This window comes from Hibiscus syriacus, unplaced genomic scaffold (assembly GCF_006381635.1).
Source record: "Hibiscus syriacus cultivar Baekdansim isolate YM2019G1 unplaced genomic scaffold, ASM638163v2 tig00001644_pilon, whole genome shotgun sequence".
NCBI classification, from domain to species: Eukaryota; Viridiplantae; Streptophyta; class Magnoliopsida; order Malvales; family Malvaceae; genus Hibiscus; species Hibiscus syriacus.
The window spans coordinates 420,267-445,784 of record NW_024061878.1 but is presented as its reverse complement, the minus strand read 5'-3'; positions in this window follow the sequence as shown (position 1 = coordinate 445,784).

Genomic DNA, 25,518 nt, shown 5'->3' with positions numbered 1-25,518 from the left:
GTCACAATATACTTTACATGACAAGGTTGTTCTAACAAACATGGTAATAAATAAATTTGGTCAGAATAAATATATCGTGACAAATTTAGTACTTTTAATGATAAATAATTTTGTTGAAACAATATAAATTTCTTGTAGTGACAAAACGAAGTAATAATCTTTGTATAAATATATATAATTTTAAATTCAAAATATAGCAATGTTATGACTATATAATAGTATGATAATAATAAAAATTTAAAATATCAATTTTTAATTCTAAAATTGGACAAAAATAATGAAATAAAAATGAATCACTCTATGTTATAGTTGTGAAAATATCTAAAAAAAATTAAGTCCAACATGTTTTTTTTCATTAATTTAACAAATAAATAACTAAAAATTGAAAATATGAATTAGGGTTTGAAAATGAATTTTACCTTGAATATGTGAAATGATGATGAATGCATGAGTTTGATGATGTTTGCAGAAAGCCTGCTTGAAAAACAATATGATTTTGACCCAAAATCGAATGATTTGTTGCATTTTTTACAAAGGGATAAGGGGTTTTATAGTTGTAGTGGTTTAGGGTTTGAGGTGTTTTAAAAAAAATGGAAATCTTGAGCTTTAAAATGCAAAACTGACTCGAGTATTGGTACTCATTAAAGTATCGATACTCCTTCACTGAAAAGGGTTGGTATTGATACTATAATACTAATATCGGTACTGCATGAATAATATCGATACTTCTAAAGAAAAATATCGGTACTCTAAGAACAATATCGATACTAAACGCAAGAAATGGTTAAAACAATTTAGCAAATAAGTCCTAAGATGTCATTTTATCACAAATTAAGCAGACACGTCACATATGACTGTACGAGACATAAAATTATGACCAAGATACAAACATTCATTCATTTATACAAAGTTTAACAACAAAAACACATATGAATGATAAAGTTGCATCAATTTCTAGTTAAAGTGCATCAAAGGTCAAAAGTCATAATGCATACTATATGACATCAAAAATGGTATAGGTAACTCTAAATTTGCAAGGGAAGCATGTTCAAACAAGCAAATACACAAATAAACATACTTTGAATACTTTATCAATTTTAATGAAAACTCCTAAACTCCCCCTAACAAATTGCATAGTATGCATAAAAGAAGTCATTTAGCATGTTTTTTCATAAAATCATAAAAGTGCATAAAATACTTAAACACAAAGTCATGGTAGGTTTATTAACCTAATTATCTCCTAAGTGCCCAAAATCTTTCCTTATATAAAGGTTTTGTAAAAGTATCAAAGTGTCTACATACTCTAGAATTATATCTTCCTTTGAGACATGATCTCTAATGAAATGATGTCTAATTTCAATTTGCTTAGTTCTAGAATGTTGGATGAGATTTTTGGGTGAGACAAATAGCACTAGTATTGTCAAAATTTATAGGGATAATACCTACATCAATTCTATAGTATATGAGTTGTTGTTTCATCCATAAAACATGAGCGCAACAACTATCGACCAAAATGTAATCTACTTCGGTGATTGATAATGCTGCACTTTTTTGTTTATTTGAAAACCATGAAATCAACATACTACCTAGGAATTGGCAAGTACCTGAGGTGCTTTTCCTATCTAATTTGCAACCTCCATAATCCGCATCCGAGAAGGCATGTAAGCTAAAATTAGAGTCTCTAGGATACCAAAGTCCTGTACTAGGAGTATCTTTAAGGTTTATGTAGATTATCATAATGGCTTGTAAATGTGATTCCTTAGGACATGATTGAAATCTAACACATAAGAAAACACTAAACATAATGTTCAATTTACTCGTGGTAAGATAAAACAATGATCCAATCATAGACCTATAAAGTTTGACATCTACACACTTACCTTCCTCATCCTTGTCAAGCTTTGTATATGAGCTCATAGGAGTGGCTTGGGGTTTCACATCCTCCAATCCAAAGTTATTGAGTATATCTTTGATGTACATAGCTTGATTGATGAAGATGCCATCTTTACTTTTCTTGATTTGGAGTCCAAAGAAAAATGAGAGCCCCCTCTCATCATGCTCATCTCAGACTCATCCTGCATTAACTTAGAAACCTTTTGGCATAGATTATCATTAGTAGATCCAAAAATAATATCATCAACATAAACTTGAACTACTAACAAATCTTTACCTTTACTTTTTGTAAGTAATCTAGTGTCAACCTTCCCTTTTGAAAAACCTTTTTCAACAAGAAAATTTGATAATCTTCAATACCAAGCTCTAGGAGCTTGTTTTAAAACATATAAAGCTTTTTTTCAATTTAAAAACGTGAATTGGAAATTTTAGAGGTTGTTCCACATACACTTCTTTTATGAAACCATTTAGAAAAGTACATTTAACATCCATTTGATATAAAGTAAAACCATAATAACATGGAAATACTAATAACATTCTAATAGCCTCCATCTTAGGTACGGGAGCATAAGTTTCATAAAATTCCATTCATTATTCTTTGGTATTCCCTTGAGCAACAAGTCTAGCCTTATTCCTCACTATGTTACCACTTTCATAAAATTTATTCCTAAACACTTATTTAGTACCTATAATAGAATTGTCACTAGGTTTTTCAACTAATGTCCATATTTGAGTCCTCTCAAATTGATTTAACTCATCTTACACAACTAATATCTAAAATTCATCATTTAATGTTTCATTGATATTCTTAGGCTCTATGCATGAGATAAATGAAACATAATTTATAAACATTTCTATGAGAGAATTTAGTAGTTACCCCTTTGGACGGATCACCCAAAATTTCGCCACATTGGCCATAGTTGTACTTTTTGGGTGGGAAACTTCCTTTTCCTCTAGAGTTAGTTTCTCAAGAGCTTATTGTGTTTGTTCTTGCATAACATCTTTAGATGATGGTTCATGATAACTCCGTAAAAAGACTCAATTTCTAGTCTTTTCACTTAAGTTATGCTCGTCTAAACAAAGAATGCACTGCAGTTTTAGTTGCATATAGGTTATATTAGCCTGTGGTGGATAAGTTTTTCTTAGGCAAGATTTATTTGGCTTGACTGATGCGCTAAGGAGAAAGGGTTGTTTAATTGTATTTGTGTAGGAATTCTACAGAGGAAGAACATTTCAGTCGTGACAATGAAAAGTTGCAAAGGTCAACGGAACAAAAGAGAACGTGAAGAGTAGATTTATCTCGTCGAGGCAAGATTTATCTGAAGAAGTCTGAAGCAGGTGTGGAGAAACCGCCTATGTCACATGCCAGCTGGATGACCTACTTCACGTGCAAGCAAGCCTTGATTGTTCTGATAGCCACTAGTCGCCTTTCCTTTTTAAGCTTGGGAAATTAATAACGGCTTATTAAGGAAACTCCAAAAGCATACAAAGCCCTAGATATTTTTCCTTATAAATATTCAGCCGTAACCAAAAAGAGAGAGAGGCAAGGAAGAAGAAGAGAGAAGAGCTTTACCTAAGGCGTGAACAAGCAACTGCAGTGATTTTCCACCGTCTACCAACCAATCTTCCTTGGTGTCCTCCATAGCCAGACGATAGCAGAGAAGTGATCAGGCGTCGAGAGAGGGTGATCACCAAGGCAGGCGTGGTGCTGATCAGGATTGTCACGATAGAGCCCCCGATTTTGGGAGTCGTTCTTCGTTTATTATAATTCTTATTTTATTTGGGGTTGTATTAAACGGTTAAATATTGGATGATCTTTGATAACACCATGAATGCTTTACTTGGTGTTAAACTTTGTTTTTCCTAAACAATATTTTTATGTTTATAAATGATGAATTATGTTTGCTTATGACTGTTTTGCTCATAGTTTAAATATTTTGCCTTAACACTGTAAGAGCATCGAGAGATCGCCTGGGGTTTCTGTAAAACATGTCTTAGCATTGTAAGAGCATCGAGAGATAGCCTTTTGTCTAGATAGTGATTCTTAGATTCGAGATAATTAAGATAGATCAACGTGAGCAAAGGAATGAATCCGGGATGGTGAAGTTCTAACTTGTCTACCTTAGAGATAAGGAGTGAGTTTCAAGCGACTAAAAGGGATAATTGCTATAGTAGGTTAAGACAACGTTTATAGTTAACACCGAGAGGTATTACCATAACAATCGTCCAAGAATACCTAGTAATCTTGTCGGGCAACTTAGTAAGGCATAATAATTCATTCATAACTTAGAATAATTATTGTCAAGACAATAGTTTAGCATCAGTGCTCTGTGACACGTCTGAATATGAGAGGTTGTTTGCATTATATTTAAACCAATACTTGTTTTGTTTTATTTGTCTGCTTATTTTCTTTGTCTCGACTACATATTCTGAAATCATTGAATCATTCTTCTTAGTTTCTTTGTATTAGTTCTTAGTTGAAATACTTAGTAGGATTTAGTTTGTGACATTAGTTCTAGTTGTGGTGAAAATATATTTCTAATCCAATCCCTGTAGAGATGATAGTCACTCACTACTATATTACTTGCATCGATTGTGTATACTTGCACATATTTGCTTGCCTTAGCATATATATTTACAAGCGATCAAGTTTTTAGCGCTGTTGCCAGGGATTGGCAATTGACAAAAGTTTTAGTCATAACAATTTCTTTTTGTCACTTTATATTTATTTAGTCTAACGTAGTTTTTATTTTCTTTTATAGGTGTTTATTATTGCACGACATTGAGATTTGCTGGTAAACCTTTGGAACCATTCGAAACGATATGGGAGATCTAGGAGACCCAGATGCAGTGATTAATCTCCAAGTTGCAAGACCAAGAGCGATACGAGATCATTTGAACCTATTCTAGATGACCTCAATCCTATCATAGTGGTAACCTAGATACAAGCCACTTATTTCGAACTTAAACCAGTGATGTTTAATATGTTGAACTCTATCAGCCAATTTGGTGGTACACCCAATGAAGATGCTAAAACATGTATGTGCTATCCTTGAAGTATGTGATTCATTTTGACAATAAGGAGTACATGAGATGTGCTAAAACTGAAGCTTTTCCTTACTCCTTACGTGATAGAGCAAGAGCTTGGCTTGGTGGAGTTCCTTCCGGATCAATTGAGTTATGGGCAGATTTATGCAAGAGTTTCCTACTCCGATATAATCCACCTAATATGAATACACAGCTTCAGAACGACATCGAGAGTTTTCGCCAAGGAGATGATGAATCAATGTACGAATGTTGGGATAGGTATAAAAGTTTACTTCACAAATTTGTTAACATGTATTTCACGATTGGACGCAAGTGGTAATGTTTTACAATGGAGACAATGCACCAACTCGAATGATGCTAGATACCTCAGTGAATGGTACCTTACTAGACAAATCACCCGATGAAGCTTTTGACATTCTCGACAGAATAACAAATAATGACTATCAATTTCCAAGTGCAAGATTGGGAATGAGAAAAAAACCCCTGGAGCATATGAATTACAGAGCAAAGATTCGGTAGAAGCTCAACTTTCTGCCATAACGAAAATGTTGAAAATTTGCAACGTCCTAATGATGTAAGAGAAGTCAAAGCAACCAATAATGTGTGTCTTTTCTGTCATGGCAACCATCATGAGAGCGAATGTCCTGAAAACCACGAGTCAACCAATTTTATGGGCAACTACAATCGGAACAACAATAATCCCTATTCGAACACATACAATCCTGGTTGGAGACAACACCCAAATTTCTCATGAATAATCAAGGAAGAAACAATCAAGCTGCAACTTACAGGCCACATCAAAATAATTCCGACCATCAACATTTTCAAAATCAGCATCATCAGCAGCCCTGGCAGAACAATAAAGGTATATCTTATTCCTCTAACACTCATGTCAATACTAACTCCTGGAATCATCCTTGCAGGAATTCATGGCCTCGACAAAAGATTTCATAGATTTTAACAAAGACCTTGATGCACGAACATTCTGGAACAATTAAAAATCAAGGAAATTTGTTACAAAGCTAAGCAACACTGTTGCAAAGCCATAGTTCATCTCTCAGAGCACTGGAGAATCAAGTGGGACAAATTGCCACAACATTACATTCTCGCCCACACGGAAATCTCCCTAGTGATACTGAAGTCACTGAGCATCATGGGAAGGAGCAATGCAATTTACTAATGCTAAGGAGTGGAAAACAAGTCGGCCAAGATGACAAGTTTGGGGGAGATCACCTGAACAAGTCTTGCCAAGGCGTAACACAACTCGATCAATTTGAGAATACTGAACGAGAGCAAGTGCCTGAAGAGAAGGAAAGAAGTAAAGGCTCGAAAAAACATCAACCAGATAACAAGAAATTCATGGTCACGACCAACGATTCCTTAGCACATCAGCAGTAGATGTGAGACCTCCACCACCATTCCCTCAACGGTTGAAGAAGTATGATGATGACATCCAGTTCAAGAAATTCATTGATGTTATGGATCAGTTGTGTATCAATGTGCCTCTACTTGAAGCCATTGAGCAAATGCCTTCCTATTCCAAGTTTCTAAAAGAAATTGTTACAAAGAAAAGGAAGGTAAAATGTGTCGCCATGACAACAAAAATCTGCTCAGCAGTGAGCAAACTCCCACTAAAGCAAAAAGACCCTGGCAGCTTTGTGATACCATGTTCCATTGGTAATGACTTCATAGGACGAGCTCTTATTGATTTGGGATCAAGTGTAAACTTGATACCAAATTCCATATTCATGAAACTAGACGGATATCACGCCCATCCCACATCAGTCATCCTACAACTGGCTGATCGGTCTTATGAGTGACCCAAGGGCATAATTGAAGACATTGTAGTAAAGGTGGATAAATTTGTATTTTTAGTTGATTTTCTCATCCTGGATTGCGAAGCCTATGAAAACACACCAATCATTTTGGGACGCCCATTCTTAGCCACTGGAAGAATTTTAATAGATTGTGAAAAGGGAGAATTCACCATGAGAATTGGAGAGCATAGTGTCACGATCAATGTATTCAACTCTATGAAATACGAGAACGATCCAGAGGAATGCCAATGCATTAATAAGATTGAAGAAAAGTTAATCCTTGGACGAGGTGAATCCCTAAGGCTCGATGAATACAGTACTTTGTACCATGAACCTACAACCGAGATGCATGAAGTAGAAAACCAGAGATAATTATTTTCAGAAGACGATTCTGACAATTATGGCCCCGACCATACAAATCTAAGCAATGAATACCCTGAAAGCGATACCAAGGCAAGATACGAAGGAAAGAAAAATGACCAATCGAGATTTCTTCATAAGTCGGGTATGAAATTTGAACCTTTAGATTATGATGAAGTTATGTCTCAAGAGTCATCTTCACAACATGCACCGAAATTGGAACTTAAAACTTTGCCATCACATTTGAAATATGCTTATTAGGAGTTGATGAAACCCTACCAGTGATTATTTAAGCCAACTTTACCTCCGAACAGGAGAATAGTTTGTTGAATGTTTTGTCACAGAATAGGAAAGCTATAGGTTAGACGATGGCAGATTTGAAGGGAATCAGTCCGACAATGTGCATGCACAAAATCAATCTCGATGATAGCCACATCACCTCGGTAGAACCCCAAAGATGGCTCAATCCGATCATAAAGAAGGTAGTCATGAAGGAAATAATAAAATGGCTGGATGCGGGAGTAATTTATCCTATATCTGATAGTTCATGGGTTAGCCCAGTACAATGCGTACCAAAGAAAAGTGGTGTGACCGTGGTTAAAAGCTAGCATGATGAGTTACTCACCACGAGAATAGTCACGGGATGGCGCATATGCATAGACTACAGGAAGCTCAACAAAGCCATAGGAAGGATCATTCTCCCCATCCTTTTATCGATCAAATGTTGGATAGATTAGCGGGAAAAGCATTTTATTGCTTCCTCGATGGATACTCAGGATATAACCAAATTGCCATAGCACCCGAGGACCAAGAAAAGACAATTTTCAAATGCTCGTATGGTACCTATGCGTTTCGACGAATACCGATTGGATTGTGTAATGCTCTAGCTACATTCCAAAGATGTATGATGGAAATCTTTTCAGATATGGTGGAAGAGTGCATGGAAATATTTATGGACGACTTCTCCGTTTTGGGTGAGGACTTTGATAGATGTCTCGGCAATTTATCCAAGGTGTTAAAACGATGTGAAGAAGCCAATCTAGTACTGAATTGGGAAAAATGACATTTTATGGTAACGAAGGAATAGTATTGGGTCACAAAATTTCATGCCATGGAATCGAAGTCGACAAAGCCAAGGCAGATGCAATTATAAATCTGTCCCCACCTACTAATGTGCGAGGTGTACGCAGTTTCCTTGGACATGCAGGATTCTACAAGCAGTTCATAAAAGACTTTTCTCAAATCTCTAAACTCTTATGTCTTTTGCTTCAACAAAATCATCCATTTGAATTTACTAATGATTGTTTAAATGCCTTCATAGATTTGAAGAAAAAGCTTTCGACAGTACCAATTGTTATCCCACCAGACTGGAACGAACCATGTGAGCTCATTTACGACGCTAGTGACTATGCAGTTGGAGCAGTGCTAGGGTAATGAAAAAGTAAAATTTTTCATGTTATCTATTATGAAAGCTGAACTCTTAATGATGCACAAGTAAACTATACCACCACTGAAAAAGAACTCTTAGCAATAGTATTTGCATTCGATAAGTTTAGGCCATATCTAATAGGCACTAAGGTAATTGTGCAAATAGATCACTCAACCATTAAATATCTAATTAATAAAAAAGATACAAAGCCTAGAATAATTCGGTGGATATTATTACTGCAAGAATTCGATTTAGAGATCAAGGATAAAAAAGGTATAGAAAATTAAGTGGCATACCAATTGTCTAGGCTAGATAACAAAACTAATTATCTTGACATTACAAAAATTAAAGAGGATTTCCCTGATGAGAAAATATTATTTGTCACGGCTGTACCGTGGTATACTGACATAGTTAATTTTTTTTAGTGGTATTGTTCCTCTTGATTTATCTAGCCAGGGCAAAAGGAAATTTTGACATGATGTGCGACATTACTTCTGGGACAAACCGTTTATATTCAAGCAATGTGGGGACCAAATAATACGAAAATGCATTCCAGAAGAAGACCAACAAGATATCCTACGCCAATGCCACTCGTCACCATATGGAGTGCATTTTGGTAGAATGAGAATAGTAGCAAAAGTACTTCAGTCTGGATTTTATTGGCCAACCATGTTCAGAGACGCTTATGAATTCTATAAGTCATGTGATAGATGCCAACGAACAGGAAACATCTCGAAACAGCATGAGATGCCATGGAAAAACATTCTAGAAATTGAACTTTCGATGTATGGGGAATAGATTTTATAGGACCTTTTCCAACATCATTCGAAGATATGTACATTCTTTTGGCAGTGGATTACGTATCAAAATGGGTTGAAGCCATTGCAACACCTAAGAACGATTCCAATACAGTGTTGAAATTTATGATCGCTATGGAGTATCACCCTTAGACGAATGCACAAACCGAAGTGTCTAACCAAGAAATCAAGCAGATCCTTGAGAAAGTGGTCAACCGAAGTCAAAAAGATTGGTCACCGAAACTAGATGAAGCACTATGGGCTTATCGCACAGCATTCAAGACACCGCTGGGAATATCCCCATTCAAGCTGGTATACGGGAAGGAATGTCATTTATCGGTTGAACTTGAACATAATGCTTATTGGATAAAAAAGATAAACATTGATGCTCAGCTTGCTGGAAAATGAAGACTCTTGGAGCTGAACGAGATCGATGAATTTAGAGCACATACATACGAAAATGCCCTCATTTACAAGGAGAAAACAAAATGATGGCATGACAAAATATTACCAAGGCAATTTTATTCTGGACAACAAATACTGCTCTACAATTCACGCCTTAAGTTATTCCCATGCAAGCTAAAATAGAGATGGTCAGGACCATTCATTGTTCACCAAGTCCATGAAATGGACCAATTGAAATCCAGAACCAAAACGATGGTTCTATCTTTAAGGTGAATGGACAGAGACTCAAGGAGTACAAAGGAGCCCCAGTCATACGCGAAAAACCAACATCGTTGGTACATGATGCCCAAGAGTTTGCTTTACTTAATTGAGCAAATATTTGTTGACTAGGCAACGAAAATCTGAATTCTGTACATAAATAAGTTAAATATTTTCTGCTTTAATCCATTTTATTTTATTATTTTCTTCTTTTATATTGTAGGCAAGCAAGGAACACGTGACAGCATGGGGAGTTGAAGCATGCATGAAGGAAAAAGGAAAAACTAGGGCACAAGGTTTTGGGGCAGAGTAAAGGGGGAAAGAAATCTTTTCTCCTCCTTTATGTTAAATCACATATTTCTCATTTAATGAGAAATCTTTTCCCCACCATGTAAAGACTAAAATACCCCGAAACCACCCATCACTTTCAAAGAAAAAACTACCCACAAACCTCTTCTTCGTCGTGTTTCCCTCTTTCTCTATAAACCGGATTTTTTTCTTCTCTCAAAAATACCTCCCTATCGCCACCACTAAATTCAGCCAAGAAAAATGGTGAGATTAAGACCGGCCATAACCCCCAAACAAAGTTTTGAACATTTCCAAACAACCGAAGCAGAAGCACGCTTCAAAACCATTCACTAACGCCAAATATATTTGGAAGATGGATTTGTTTTTCCGCCGAGGGCGAAGAGCAGTTTGGACCTGAGGTATTGGATGTCATAAAGAAGCATACATGGGAGAAGTTTTCTTGAAATCCTAACACCGTAGCACCAACAATGGTGCGGGAGTTCTATGCCCATCTTGAGGACCCCTCCAACCACACAATATATGTTCGAGGAAAACTCATTCACTTCTCCCCCTCTGCACTCAACAAATACTTTAAGTTGGGGAAAGTAGATGGCCAACATAAGAGATTTGTGGCCGAAGCAGATCAAGAAACGTATAACGGAGTTCTACATGATTTATGCTTTGGGTAGGCCAAGTTCTTAGGGAATGCCCCCACAAGGAAATGAGTAGATTGCTGAGCCCTCAAACCGCACGTGAAATTATGGAACCACTTTTCCAAAGCAAGCTGATACCAACATCCCACAATACCACTGTCCTCGTCAAGCGACTGCTACTCTTGCACTCGATCATATATGGTAGGAAGTTTGATGTGGGCGAAATCATCTTTGAGTAGATCCATGACTGTGCCAAACGGAACCGGGGTAATCTACTTTTTCCAAACCTTATAACCACGCTACGTAGGAAGAAAAAGGTTCCTGAGAAACCACTCAAAGATTTCATCAAACCCAATGAGGGTATTACAAAGAAAAAAGTCCCCGAGTTGATGAGTTTCAAAGATGATGACCCGATGGAAGGTCTGAGCGAGGCGTAAAATTGGTTGTCGCGGCTAGAATGGCTGATGTGGTCACGAACACGCAAGAGACGCGTGAAAAGATCAGATGCCTAGAGGACCACATGAAAATTTACTTCGAGTATGCCAAGGCAAGAGACATACAACTCAACGCTTCATCAAGGAGTTGCTACCGATCATAATGATCAGACTGCCAACCTTTCCCAGTGTTATCCTCAACTACAATGTAGGCGGTAACACATTCCATGACTCGACATCTTATGTCCCTCCAGACGTTCCACTAGAAGTGCCCACCGATGTGCCACCACTGGCAACCCATGTCCCACCCGTACCAGAAGAAGGCCAAGGCGACACAGAAGAGTTCCTCATCCTTGTCGACCACCGAAAGCAGCGATGATACACTACCCCACTTCTTCACTGATGAAGATTTCACGCCAGCACCGAAGTAGCCCAAGCATGATCCTATTCTGTCCCCGGTTCAATCACCACCACCAATGCCAACAAAAATTCCTAGTCCACCACCCATCTCCGCACAACAGACTCCTGCGACTGAGCAGTCCACTCCAGTACACACCTCGTCTAGCAAGAAGCGCTACAAGAGAACAACAGGACGTATACATCAGCCATCTCCCTCTCCACCAGCAGTAGACTTCGGATCCAAGAGTCCCTCTCCTCCCAAACGACGCCGCACGAGGGCGTCCAGTCAGTTATCATTTTCTTTTTAATTTTTTTTCTTTCGCATCTGCATATAAAATCATATAGCGTAGTTTTCATGCATTGAGGACAATTCACCCCTCAAGTTTGGGGGAGGTGTTGTACCATTCTTCCATACTTTGTTAAATAGTAATTGATGTTAATTGGTTGAAAATTTTGGTTGTCATGACATAAGCAGGTTAAGATTATTATTAGGAATAATTAGGGATGCCCAATGATGAAAGCAAATTTTATTGCCTAGGCTAGAAATTATTGTTAAGACTGTCTAAAGAAGAGAGACAACCCTATCCTTGATTCTTTGAAATTTATAAATACGATTATAGGTTGTCTTTGCTCTATGTAATCTAAAATTTTTAGGAAAGAAATTTCTAATTGCCGAGACTTCAAAAAAATATTCTAAGGGTAAAGTAAAAACTCTCTAGTGTTTAAAAACTTGAAAAAATCAAAAAACACAAAAGGGACACTCCTCTGTGCAAAGGCATGAACAAGAAAAACTCCTAAAGAAATTAAGAGTAGCCAAAGAATATGAGTGAATGGAAGTAGTCACAGGATGACTCTGCCCGACTAGCTTGGGGGTGGAAGGTATGCTCACTTCCACCTAGAGTGAGGAACGGTAGGTGTGATGAGCTGACTCCCCTATAATAAAAAAATATGTGTGAATAAAGAGAATAAAAGTTGATAAATAACTAGGAGTATAAACTAAGCCTGATGAATAGTTTGTTGCCTTGACAACCTAGAAGTGCTTACTTTAAGTTTTCTAATTACCTCTATGCATAGACTGGTTACAATCATGCACACACCATAGCAAAGGATCCTAACTAAGGAAGGGACTTGACTGATATGACTGTCGAACATGTTGAGGCCAAATATTTTTGCTGAGGGCGGAAATCTCAAACTTGATGATGTTCTTGATACTGTTTGCCATGACAATTTTGATTTTCTTCTAACTATTATCCATTGCTTGAGGACAAGTAATAACTTAAGTTTGGGGGTGTGATAACTCCGTAAAAAGACTCAATTTCTAGTCTTTTCACTTAAGTTATTGCTCGTCTAAACAAAGTATGCACTGCATTTTTAGTTGCATTTAGTTGCATATAGTTGCATATAGGTTATATTAGCATGTGGTGGATAAGTTTTGCTTAGGCAAGATATATTTGGCTTGACTGATGCTGCTGAGGAGAAAGGGTTGTTTGAGTTGTGTTTGTGCGGGAATTCTATAAAGGAAGAAGATTTCAGTCGTGACAGTGAAAAGTTGCTGAGGTCAACGGAACAGAAGGAACATGAAGAGCAGATTTATCTCGCTGAGGTAAGATTTATCTGAAGAAGTCTGAAGCAGGTGTGGCGAAATCGCCTATGTCACATGCTAGTTGGATGACCTACTTCACATACAAGCAAGCCTTGATTGTTCTAACAGCTACCAACCGCCTTTCCTTTTTAAGCTTGGGAAATTAGTAACGGCTAATTAAGAAACTCCAAAAGCATGCAAAGCCCTAGGAGATTTTTCCTTATAAATATTCAGTCGTAAGAGCTTTACCTAAGCCGTGAGCAAGCAACTGTAGTGCTTTCTCACCGTCTACCCACAAATTTTCCTTGGTGTCCTCCATAGCCAGACGATAGCAGAGCGGTGATCAGGCCTTGAGAGAGGGTGATCTCCAAGGCAGGCGTGGTGTTGATCAGGATTGTCGTGACAGAGCCCCCGGTTTTGGGAGTCGTTCTTCCTTTGTTCTTAATTTATATTTTATTTGGGGTTGTATTAAACAGTTAAATCTTGGATGATCTTTGATAACACCATGAATGCTTTACTTGGTGTTAAACTTTGTTTTGCCTAAACAATATTTTTATGTTTATGAATGATGAATTATGTTTGCTTATGATTGTTTTGCTCATAGTTTAAATATTTTGCCTTAGCATTGTAAGAGAATCGAGAGATCGCCTAGGGTTTCGGTAAAACATGTATTGGCATTGTAAGAGCATCGAGAGATAACCTTTTTTCTAGATAGTGATTCTTAGATTCGAGAGAATTAAGATAGATCAATGTGAGTAAAGGAATGAATCCGAGATGAGAAGTTCTAACTTGTCTACCTTAGAGATAAGGAGTGAGTTTCAAGCGACTAAAAGGGATGATTGCTAGAGTAGGTTAAGACAACGTCTATAGGTAACGCCGAGAGGTATTACCATAGAACCATCCAAGAATACCTAGTAATCCTGTCGGGCAGCTTAGTAAGGCATAATAATTCATTCAGAACTTAGAATAATTATTTTCAAGACAATAGTTTAGCATCAGTGCTCTATGACACGTCTTAATATGCTGTTTGCATTATATTTAAACCAATACTTGTTTTGTTTTATCTGTCTGCATATTTCCTTTGTCTAGACTACATTATTCTGAAATCATTGAATCATTCTTCTTAGTTTCTTCGTATTAGTTCTTATTTCAAATACTTAGTAGGATTTAGTTTATGACATTAGTTCTAGTTGTGGTGAAAATATATTTCTAATCCAATCCCCGTGGAGATGATACTCACTCACTACTATATTACTTGCATCGATTGTGTATACTTGCACAGATTTTTTGCCTTAGCATATACATTTACAAGCGATCAAGTTTTTGGCGGCGTTGCCGGGGATTAGCAACTGATGAAATTTTTAGCCATTCTTTTTGTCACTTTATATTTATTTATTCTAACGTAGTTTTTATTTTCTTTTATAGGTTTTTATTATTGCATGACATTGAGATCTGCTGGTAAACCTTTGGAACCATTCGACCCCGAAGTTGAGCAAACATTAAGACAAAGGTTGCGTGCCCAAAGAACCAGAGAACATTTGAATCAAATCCAAAACAACATGGGAGATCTAGGAGACCCATATACATCGATTAATCTACAAGTTGCAAGACCAAGAGCGATACGAGATCATTTAAACCCTATTCTCGATGACCTCAATCCTAGCATAGTGGCACCCGAGATACAATCCACTCATTTCAAACTTAAACCAATGATGTTTAATATGCTGAACTCTATCGGCCAATTTGGTGGTACACCCAATGAAGATGCTAGATAGCATGTATGTGATTTCCTTGAAGTATGCGATTCATTTCGAGAACAAGGAGTACATGAAGATGTGCTCAAACTGAAGCCTTTTCCTTACTCCTTACGTGATAGAGAAAGAGCTTGGCTCACTGGAGTTCCTTCCGGATCAATGGAGTCATGGGTAGATTTATGCAAGAGTTTCCTACTCCGATATAATCTGCCCAATATGAATACACAGCTTCTGAACGACATTGCGAGTTTTCGCCAAGAAGATGATGAATCAATGTACGAATGTTGGGATAGGTATAAAAGTTTACTTCAAAAATGTGTTAACCATGGATTTCACGATTGGACGCAAGTGGTGATGTTTTACAATGGAGTCAACGGACCAACTCGAATATGCTAGATGCCTCAGCGAATGGCACCTTACTAGACAAATCACCCGAAGAAGCTTTTGACATTCTCGACAGAATAACAAATAATGACTATCAATTCCCAAGTTCTAGCCATTTTCTCAATAACTCCATTTTATTGAGGGTTTATAGTGGCTGAAATGTTATGATTAATTCAATTGGAGTTACAAACCTCGTCAAAACCAAGATTTTTCAAATTTGGTTACATGGTCACTCCTAACACTAGATATTGAATAACCTTTTTCATTTTGGTTTATTTTTAAAAACGTGATGAATTTGTCTAAAGCTTTATCTTTAGTGCTAAAAAATAGAACCTATGTGGATCTAGAATAATCATCAACAAGCTTCATCTTTATGCTTACCCTTACCACATGCATCAAAAATTTTGTCTAAATTAAATTTTAGCTTTGGCAAACCTCTAGCTAGATCACCTTTAAGCTTATCTAATATGCTCATGCTAGTATGTCCAAATTTTCTATGCCATAACTATGAATTGTTTTCATCTTTAGCTATTAACATACATTTGAGGAAACAATATCATCTAAATGTACCATGTAAATGTTTCCTATTGTTTTTCCAACAAGCATAATCATGTTTGATTCAATGTCAACTATTTTACAACCATTAGACTAAAAAATGACATTGTATCCTTTATCACACAAATGAATTTTATAAGTAGATTATGCTTCAAACCATTGACTTATAACACATTTTCAATTAAAATAAAACAATTATTACCAGTCGAACTGATTCATTCTATGTAGCCTTTGGAGTTGCCACCAAAAGTTAGCACTCCTCTTCCATTTTTAGGCTTGGGCACTTTGAAACGGTTTTTGTCACCGATCATATGTCTTGAGCACCCATTATCAAGGTACCATGAATTTCGTTGACGTTTTGAGCCTTGTAGCAATGCTCATCCATCAATAACATAGATTAATTTTTTATTTTGGTACCCAAATTCTTTTGGGTTCATATGTGTTAGTTCTCACTAATCTATAGGTATCTTATTTTCTAGGATATCCTTATCCTTAGTAGAAATGAGCATTTAGGGGACCCATATGCTCCTAATAACTTTTCCATTTGATGTTCTTTGGGGACCTATATATTCGTATTCTTAAAAGTTATTTTTAACATAGTTAGATCTTGAAGTTTGACCTTTTTGATAAGGATTTGATCCAACTTTGTTAAAAGAAGCTTTGAGATAATTAATTTTCGTTTGATGATCATCATAAACTTTAGAGAGTAAATTATGCAAATCTTGATTTTTCTTTTCAAACTCATTAAGTTTTACTTGCATATATTTATTCTTACTTTCAAGTTCATTATTGGTCTTATCTAAGAGATCATTTTCATTTTTTATTTTTGAAATATTTTTCTTATTATTTGAAATGATGATATCAAATTCTAAGGCCAATTCATCGTAGGCCTCTTGTAGTTCGTCGAAAGAATATTCATTTAAAATGGACGAGCTAGAAGTTACCTTAGTTTCTCCCTCGATGTCCATAAGGCACAAGTTGGCTACTTTTTTTCTTCTTCATCGTGCCTTATTAGATGATCCTTTCTTCTTCAATTGAGGACACTTAAACTTTTATGTCCTAGTTTCTTTTACTCATAACAAATGATTGGGTCATTATGCTTATATTCATTCTTGAAGCCCTTATTTCTTTAAAATCTTCTTTCTTTGTTGGACTTCATGAATCTTCTAAATCTTTTGGCAAAAATTATCTTTACCTTGTGTTCTTTCTCATCGGAATCACTCTCTTACTTGGTGCACTTGAGAGTAATTCCAAATTTCTTTTTCTCCACCTTCTTTGCTTCATCTTCTTCTTCTTTTGGAGCCTCATCTAATGAGTGTGTAATGATCGGATGAGCTCATCAAGGGTGTACAACTCAAATATCTGGTCTCTTTGATAGCGGTTGCTTTAGGTAGGCAATGAAGCAATCATCTTCCTTATAACTTTTTCACTGGGATAAACCTTCCCAAAGTTCTTCAAATCACTGATGATGGTGGTAAAATGATCTGACATGGTTTTAATGCCTTCATCGTCCTTTAATTTAAATTTATCATAATTGAGAGAGAGAATTCTAATCTTCGATTTATTTACCTGAGTTGTACCATCATGTGTGACTTCAAGCTTGTCTCTAAAGCACAAAACATGATGCACATGGTCTTGACATTGTGTTAAACGAGTCTTCAGTCTTCATCGGTCCATTCTGAATTGACCTTCGATACCACAAGCTCTCTTTCCATCTTGGAACGAATGGATGCTCCGTCCATGATTACATCCCACTCCGAATAATCGATAGCTTGAATGAATAACATCATTCTTTCTTCCAAAAAGAATACATAGCACCATTAAATTAAAGAGGCTTTGATATGGATTGAGACTTACCAAAAAATCTAGACGTAGATCGAGTGACCATAGTTGATGGTTTGATTAACTTCTTCCAAAGTCTAGATCCACTACCTTAGCTACCCACTAAGGATTTTCACAAATTTACTAATTTTTATTAACCTTTGAGGACAAGGTGTAACCTTACAACTCCCTCAAGAATTATACTCCAAATTCTTAAGAACACTATCTCAAAGAGAAAATTATTAAAAACCTCACAAGGAAATTGTTTGCAAAATTCAAGAATAAAAAAGAACACTTCACAAATAAAACAAATGAGTACAAAAGTGTTCTTTGAAAACAAAAAGAATATTCAAGAATGTTGACTTTTATTTTGGCTCAATATGGTCGCTTTGCCTTTCCTTTTGATATCTTATTTTCACATGTGACTTGAAATCTTGTTTTTATACATCTTCATTCAATTAGCTATTTGAGTTGTTGTGGGAGTTAATAAAGTCGTTGGGATGAAAATTCCCGCAATAAATGTTGTCCAGACACCTTGAGCATTGGTACTCATACCAAAAGTATCGGTACTGCCTACATTAAATACCCAAAATTTGACTGTTGGCTGAGAGAAGTATCGCTACTCTAACCTAAGTATCGATACTGGCACAGTATCAGTACCAAAATATCATACTAGAAATTTTTTTGTCAAAACCACAAAGAGAATATCAGTACTACTGACTATTTTAAGCCAATAATATCGAAAATGGTATTGGTATTGCATGAACAATATCAGAATTGTTATTGCAGTATCGGTACTACATAATTAAAAATTGATTTTTGACTCGATTAAATATGAAACCTTTGTAAAATATATTTGAAGAATATTCCCAGTATATAACTTGAATTTTCAAAATGGTGAGGAGTAAAATTGGAGTTTTTGACCTCAAAAATAATTTTTATATTCAAACGATTTAATCGAATATAATCAAGAAAACCTAGTCAAAAAGAATCTTAATTTTTTTAAATATATTAATTTTTAGTATATTAAATTACAAAACATAGATCAACAATTGATATCAGAACATGATATATTAAATAATCTTAAAATTTCTTCAAAAATATTAATTTTTGATATATCAAATACAAAGAATAGTTCAACAAAAATAATCACATAATTTCAAAATCAAAATGCATAGCATAATTCCAATTTGATAATATCGCATATCACATGTTTTATTTCGAATTGCATCAAATACAACAATATCATATAACCATCATACTCAAAATAAACTTCCAAACAACATGTTTATCCAAATTATATTTAACAATACAATACCACATAAAAGTCATGCTTCAAATCAATATCAATCAATCAAACAATTATCACAGAGAAGATTTAGCACCATCTAAAAACACACCTCGACAAAATATCTAAAAACACGTGGACAAAATAACTAACTTCGATCGTAGCATCTACCACGATCAACTCAACTAGAAGATCGACCGAAATCAGAAAATAAGAAATAATTTCAGAAATAAATTAATAATCTTAATAATCGACATATCTAGATGACAAAATATCAACTATCACTCACGCTCAAACAGATAATACGGTTGGTTCAAATTTCAAGGTTAACGGGGGAGGGGGTAATTCCAGCTGTAAGTGAAAGTGTCATGCGAAAAATGATCGTTCATATTAATTCCCAATAACGTTATTATTTGAGTAGTGCAACGTTAAAATGACACTTAAAAATAAATCCGATTCAAATCAAAGGGAATCAGGCAACATGTATAGTTCAATTAAGGGCAGTCGATAACGAAAAATAAGGTTGTCAATTCAACCAGGACTGGACTACCGACAATGGGTCCCAACGACAGTAACCTAGTTAACCAACGACACTCACGATCACTTAGTCGAGAATAACTTTTCGTTTGGCCTCCCACACGTGAGCCCCAACGAAGAAAATAGCTTAAACGGTTGTGGATGCTACGAACGGCGGTGATGTCTCCAATTTAAACCCTTACTGAGACTTAGACGATGACCTCACAACAAGGGTGAGTGAAACAACGAGACCATCGGCTAACCACCATGGCAGCCTTAAATCGGTGTGAAAGCGAAGACACGATGAAAGATATTGAAAGCTGTAGCGTTAAAATAAAAGAAATATAGAACGGAGTCACTCGTGGATAAGGAAAGAAAAGAAAGGGTGATGCGCAATGCAAATGGGTGACAAAATAGAGTTAGGGATTTGTTTTTAATAAAAACTATATAATCACAGAGTTAGTCCTCGAATTATTTAGGATTTACACAATGAGTTGCCAATTTTACAACCATTACGAATTGGTCACTGAGTTTAATTGTAACACCCGAACCCTAGATTGGAAGCATTACCGAGACCATAAGCAAGAACAAGATAATTGAATAATGAATCAGACATACGCAACGACAATACAATCGAAGAGCCATTTTTTTATTCGATTACAAGATTAACAAATCTTAATCAATTTACTTATCAATTACTTCGATAAACCATGAATCTAATTTAGCTAAGGTAGTTTCATTTCATTCCAATCTCCAACTCATTATGCCGATTACTAATATCAAACACATGCATATCCAAAAATTAATGAACTACTTACTACATCATCATTTTATATCAAACTTATATATTTACATTACAAAAGAGACCCCTAGGGGCCGTTCGGTTCATGGCATAAGGGATTACTGGGGGAATGGAATCTTCATTCTCCCGTTTGGCTGGCCAGTAATCCTATTCCCGATAATCTTTTCTTACCAACAGTGAATTTTTTGGGGTATATTATCGGGAATGTGATTACACACTTCCCTTAGGTATTATTGGATTACCGGCGTTTTGGACTAAAATTCCCTTAAATTGTTTTTCAAAAATATCCTTCTTTGTCGTTAATAATAAAAATTCTACGAAGGATTTCCAACAAATTTATCCTTAAACTATTTTAGATTTACAAAAAAAAGTCTATAATTAAAATTTTATATGAAGTTCAGGGGTTAAAATAAATTTTTACCCTTTCATTAAACCTATTTATCTTTTGTAAAAAAATTATATAAATTTTATAAATTTAAAATTTGTAAAGAAAATATATAAATTGATTATAGTAATGTTATAGTAGAATTCAACTTGTTAAAAAATAAATATATAATAAGGACAATTTGGTAAAATATACATTTCAATAATCTTTTATTTCTTTAACCAAACACTGTAATCTTACATTGCTGCTAAACCAACCAAACAAAAAATACAACATTCGCAGTAATCCTATTCCCCAATAATCTTTTATTCTCACTGGTAATCTTACATTCCGTGAACCAAACGCACCCTTAATAGATATACCAAATGACACTAGTTATTTGATAAGTCACTTGCCGGTTATAAAAGAGATATCATTTGGAATAAATCACATGCTTAAACATTTAAACTTCCAAAAATATTAAGCATTTGAAAAATTAATATCAATTGTTAGAGAGATATCATTTGTAATGAATCACATGCATAAATATTTAAATTAAGGTCAAAAATAAAAAATTGTAAAAACAAATCATTAAAACTAATTTTGACCAAAATTATTATGATGAACAAACATTTATGAAAAATCATTAAAACTTTAAAAAATGTTCATCATAAAATATTTTTAACATACATGAGATAAAAAAACATAAAATCATTTAAAATAAAAAAACTCATGCATGATTAAACTAATGAGCAACCAAATATAAAAAATTAATAGCATTAAGCTTAGAGGTTACCCATTCCTTTTCAAGTGTGGCTAGAGCATTTGAATATCTTCACTTTCATCATTATTGCTCACACACACCTACAATAGAAATTTAATTGGATTTCGGTATCCAAATTGTTTTGGATCCTTGATTGTTAGTGCTAATGTCCCTTATTCCCTTTGGAACCCATACTTGTTTAATTTTAAAACCTTTTCCTTTCTTTAAAGGACAAGTATGTTCCAAGTGACCATGAAAATGGCAATGTGAGCATTTTGCCATTTTTAAATATGATGAATTTGTTTGAGAAATTAATTCTTTTTCCTTTGTTAAACTTTCAAGTTAACTTTAAAATCAAAACTTTCTTTTTCCAAATCATTGATTTTGGTTTTTGAAAGCTCAAAATCATTTTTCAAAATTTTATTTTATTTTCTAAATCAACTTTTGCTTTCAAAATCAAATCATTTTCAACTTAAAATTTGAAATTAATTTCTTATATTTTGAATTAATGATATCAAATTCCAAATACAATTCATTATAGGCAATTTGTAACTCATTAAAAGAATATGAATTAGATTCACTAGAGTTAGAAGATACATTGGGCTCTTCTCTAGCCGTTAAGCACACCACCTTTGTTGGTTCTTCTTTCTTGTTTCCATGAATCTCTTCGAGCTTATTCCAAAGCCCCTTGTAACTTGAACTAGAAGAAACTCCTTCATTGACATCGAGGCCAAATGTACAAAACACATGTGCATGGCCTTGACATTTAGTTGAGCTTTCTTCCGTTCTTGGGCATTCCAGTTCTTCTTCTTCTTCTTTGGAGTGGTCGTTCTTGATCATCTCCCATGCATAAAGATCATTAGATTGGATGTATATCTTCCTTAATTTCTTCTAATGACGGTATTTGACTTCATTGAAGTATAGAGGCTTGTCGATCGATTGGGAGTATTCAATGTGGAACAAGGAGGAGCTGGAAGCCATCTTCTTGGTTGTATCGAAAATGGATATAGCTTCTTCAAGGATCGTCTCAAGGTTGTTAGACCTTCTATGAGTTAAGCTCTGATACCAATTGTTGGGATTCGAATGAGTCTTAAATGAACAACCAAATGGTTTTCCAAGAGATGGTGAATTGGCTTTTAGAGTTTAGGGAATAAGGAGTAAAAAGATAGGAAAATTGGCACAATGATTTATAGTGATTCGACTTCTCAACCAAGTCTACATCCACTACCTTATCTCCTCACCAATGAGTTTCTAACAAATTCACTAATTTGTTCTATCTTTTTACAATACAAATAGATAACCTTTACAAATCCATATCTTTTCAATGGCTAAGATAGAACCACTTCCCTTTTACAAAGAGTAAAGATGTAAACAAGAAAAACCTCTCAAAAGGATGTGTTTACAAACAATTTAAGCTCACAAGAAAACAATTAAATGATTTTCAATAAGCTCAAATGCTAATATTTACAAGAGAAATGAAAATAAGAATGAAAAGTTATTCTCTTGTGTTTGATTGCTTGGATATGTGTTCTAACCCTTCTTCAAGTATCCTCGACTTGTTTTTATATGTTGAAATGAGCTTGTGGCCATTTCTAGCCATTGTGGATGTTTTGGAGCCGTTGAGGATAATTTGTTTTTCAAAATAAAGTTTCCCAGGACAAGGAGTATTGATACTCCTTTAATGAGTATCGATACTTCCTTTATAATATTTAAATAAACTAGTCGTTAAAGGTCGTTGTGCCTGACTAGTGTCGATACTACTATGTAAAGTAGTATCGGTACTCCTTTGAGTATCGGTACCTAATTTGCATTTTGTAATTTGAGCATTTTGGAAAACAACTGGTAGTATCGATACTACATAGAGAGTATTGATATTTCTCTTACCTTTGGTATCGACACCACATGAACAGTATCGGTACTGTTCATGTAGTATCGGTACTGTAAGAACGGTATCGGTACTACGTACCCTGAAAAATAGTTTTATGCTCAAATTCTAGCTTAATGGACTTTGAATTATTTTTGCAAACTTTGAACAAATTCAATCAAGTCTAAGAACATTTTGCCTTTAATTTGATCTATCAAAATATTATAAACATAGTTCAACACAAAGAACTGATTAAAATACTTTATGCTGACATCTAATCTCTTAAGAACTTAATGCCAATGTGATGGTCTCAGAATAAGATAAAGAACCCACCTTAATGTCACTTGCGAATCTGACTCCACAAGTAAACCCTTAATTCCGAACTAGTTAGCTTCAAGGAACATTTATGACGCGAAACTAATCGCCATGACTTCATAAAAAATGGAATCAAAAGACGAAACATGACTAGAAAACATCGCTATAAATTTTCCCTACACTATTTGAAACTGTCCTCCGCATCCTACCGCATCCGCTTTAGCAACCCTAATAATTAAACTTCACTAAACTTGTCGAGGCACTCCAAACAGAAAAAGACACTACAATTTTTTGGCTACAGCTAAAGCATTCACTTGGTTCGGCCCACCAAATCTCCTCTATCGAAGCCTTAATTCAAGAAAGAGCTTACAACTTTGAAGCTCAACACCCATTGAACATCCACTAAGAAAATTTCAAGACTACTCTGATAGATGTTATCTCCAAACCATAAAACTTTTATCCCACCATTTGAATGTCAGGTAGATTGAAAATTTCTGAGAAATCACTAAACCATCAGCACCTGATAGCCAACATACAAAAGCAACTTCCTCTTCTAATTCTCACTACCTTGAAAAAGGGTTTCAAAAATGTTTCGCGACCGCGATATAGCGGTTTCGCCGTCGTCCGAGTTACCCGTGACGGCCGCAATAGCATCCACGAAGACCGCGATAGCCCGCGATGGCCGCAATCACGGTAAATCCGAAATAACCGAAAACGTGACCGCGACCTTGATTTAAAACCCTGCTTGAAAGCTCCTCCCATTTCCCCATTGAAGATGACCTTAAAGATGAAAAATTACCCATAAATTAACATGGACTGTCACAACTAAAGGAGCATATATGAAACTCGAGGTTACTTCCATAACATCATTTACCCATATTTCACCAAACATAAAAAGTGAAGAGAACTTAAAGTCAAAACACTTCTCTTCATAGCCTACTAATTTTTGCTTCCATCATTGATTCCAACTTTGACTCTAGTATAAACACCATATCAACTTATTAACGCCCATCCAGCTCGAACTGGTAACGACTTTACTTCCAAACACATTGCTCTACATTCCACATAATGAACCTCATTTTCTCCACAACCCGAATTATTTTCCAAATCCACTGTATTAGGTCGTTCAATAACCCATATTCGTCACCTTCAAACCTAACACCAAGCCTCTTACCTAATTAATTTACTTTGATAACATTTCCTACAATGATGTTTATTTTGTTTTCCAGGTCTGATTCAGTGAGAGGCCATTCTTCTAGTTCAGTAACATTAAGAGCCTTACTTTTTTTTCTTGGTTTTCCTTATCGCTCGATGTCTTTGTTTCCTTTCCATTTGGATAACACTCTATCTTGGAAATCATGCAAGGACCCATATTTCATTCTTGTTTTTAGTTGAAGGCTAGGGCGGAATATATAGAGAGCAGCACTAACCCCTGTTTTGATAGCTCTCTCATTTGAAATATTTTGGTCAACACCCACTCTATAATTTGACTGATAATGGGCATTCTTTTTCTGTCATCTTATGCGGGTCAAGATGGTTCAGAATCCCCCGCATCTGACCTAGGAAATATCTTACCCTCTTCAGCTAATTGAGTTACTTTAAAATCCTCGTTAATATGAAGGCCGATTAGGTTGACATCCTACAATGCTCGGGTAGATAAGCTAGTTGTTTCTTATGTGTTTCCAATTGCATGTGCAGACAACCGTTTTTGTCTAGGTTTTAATCGTTC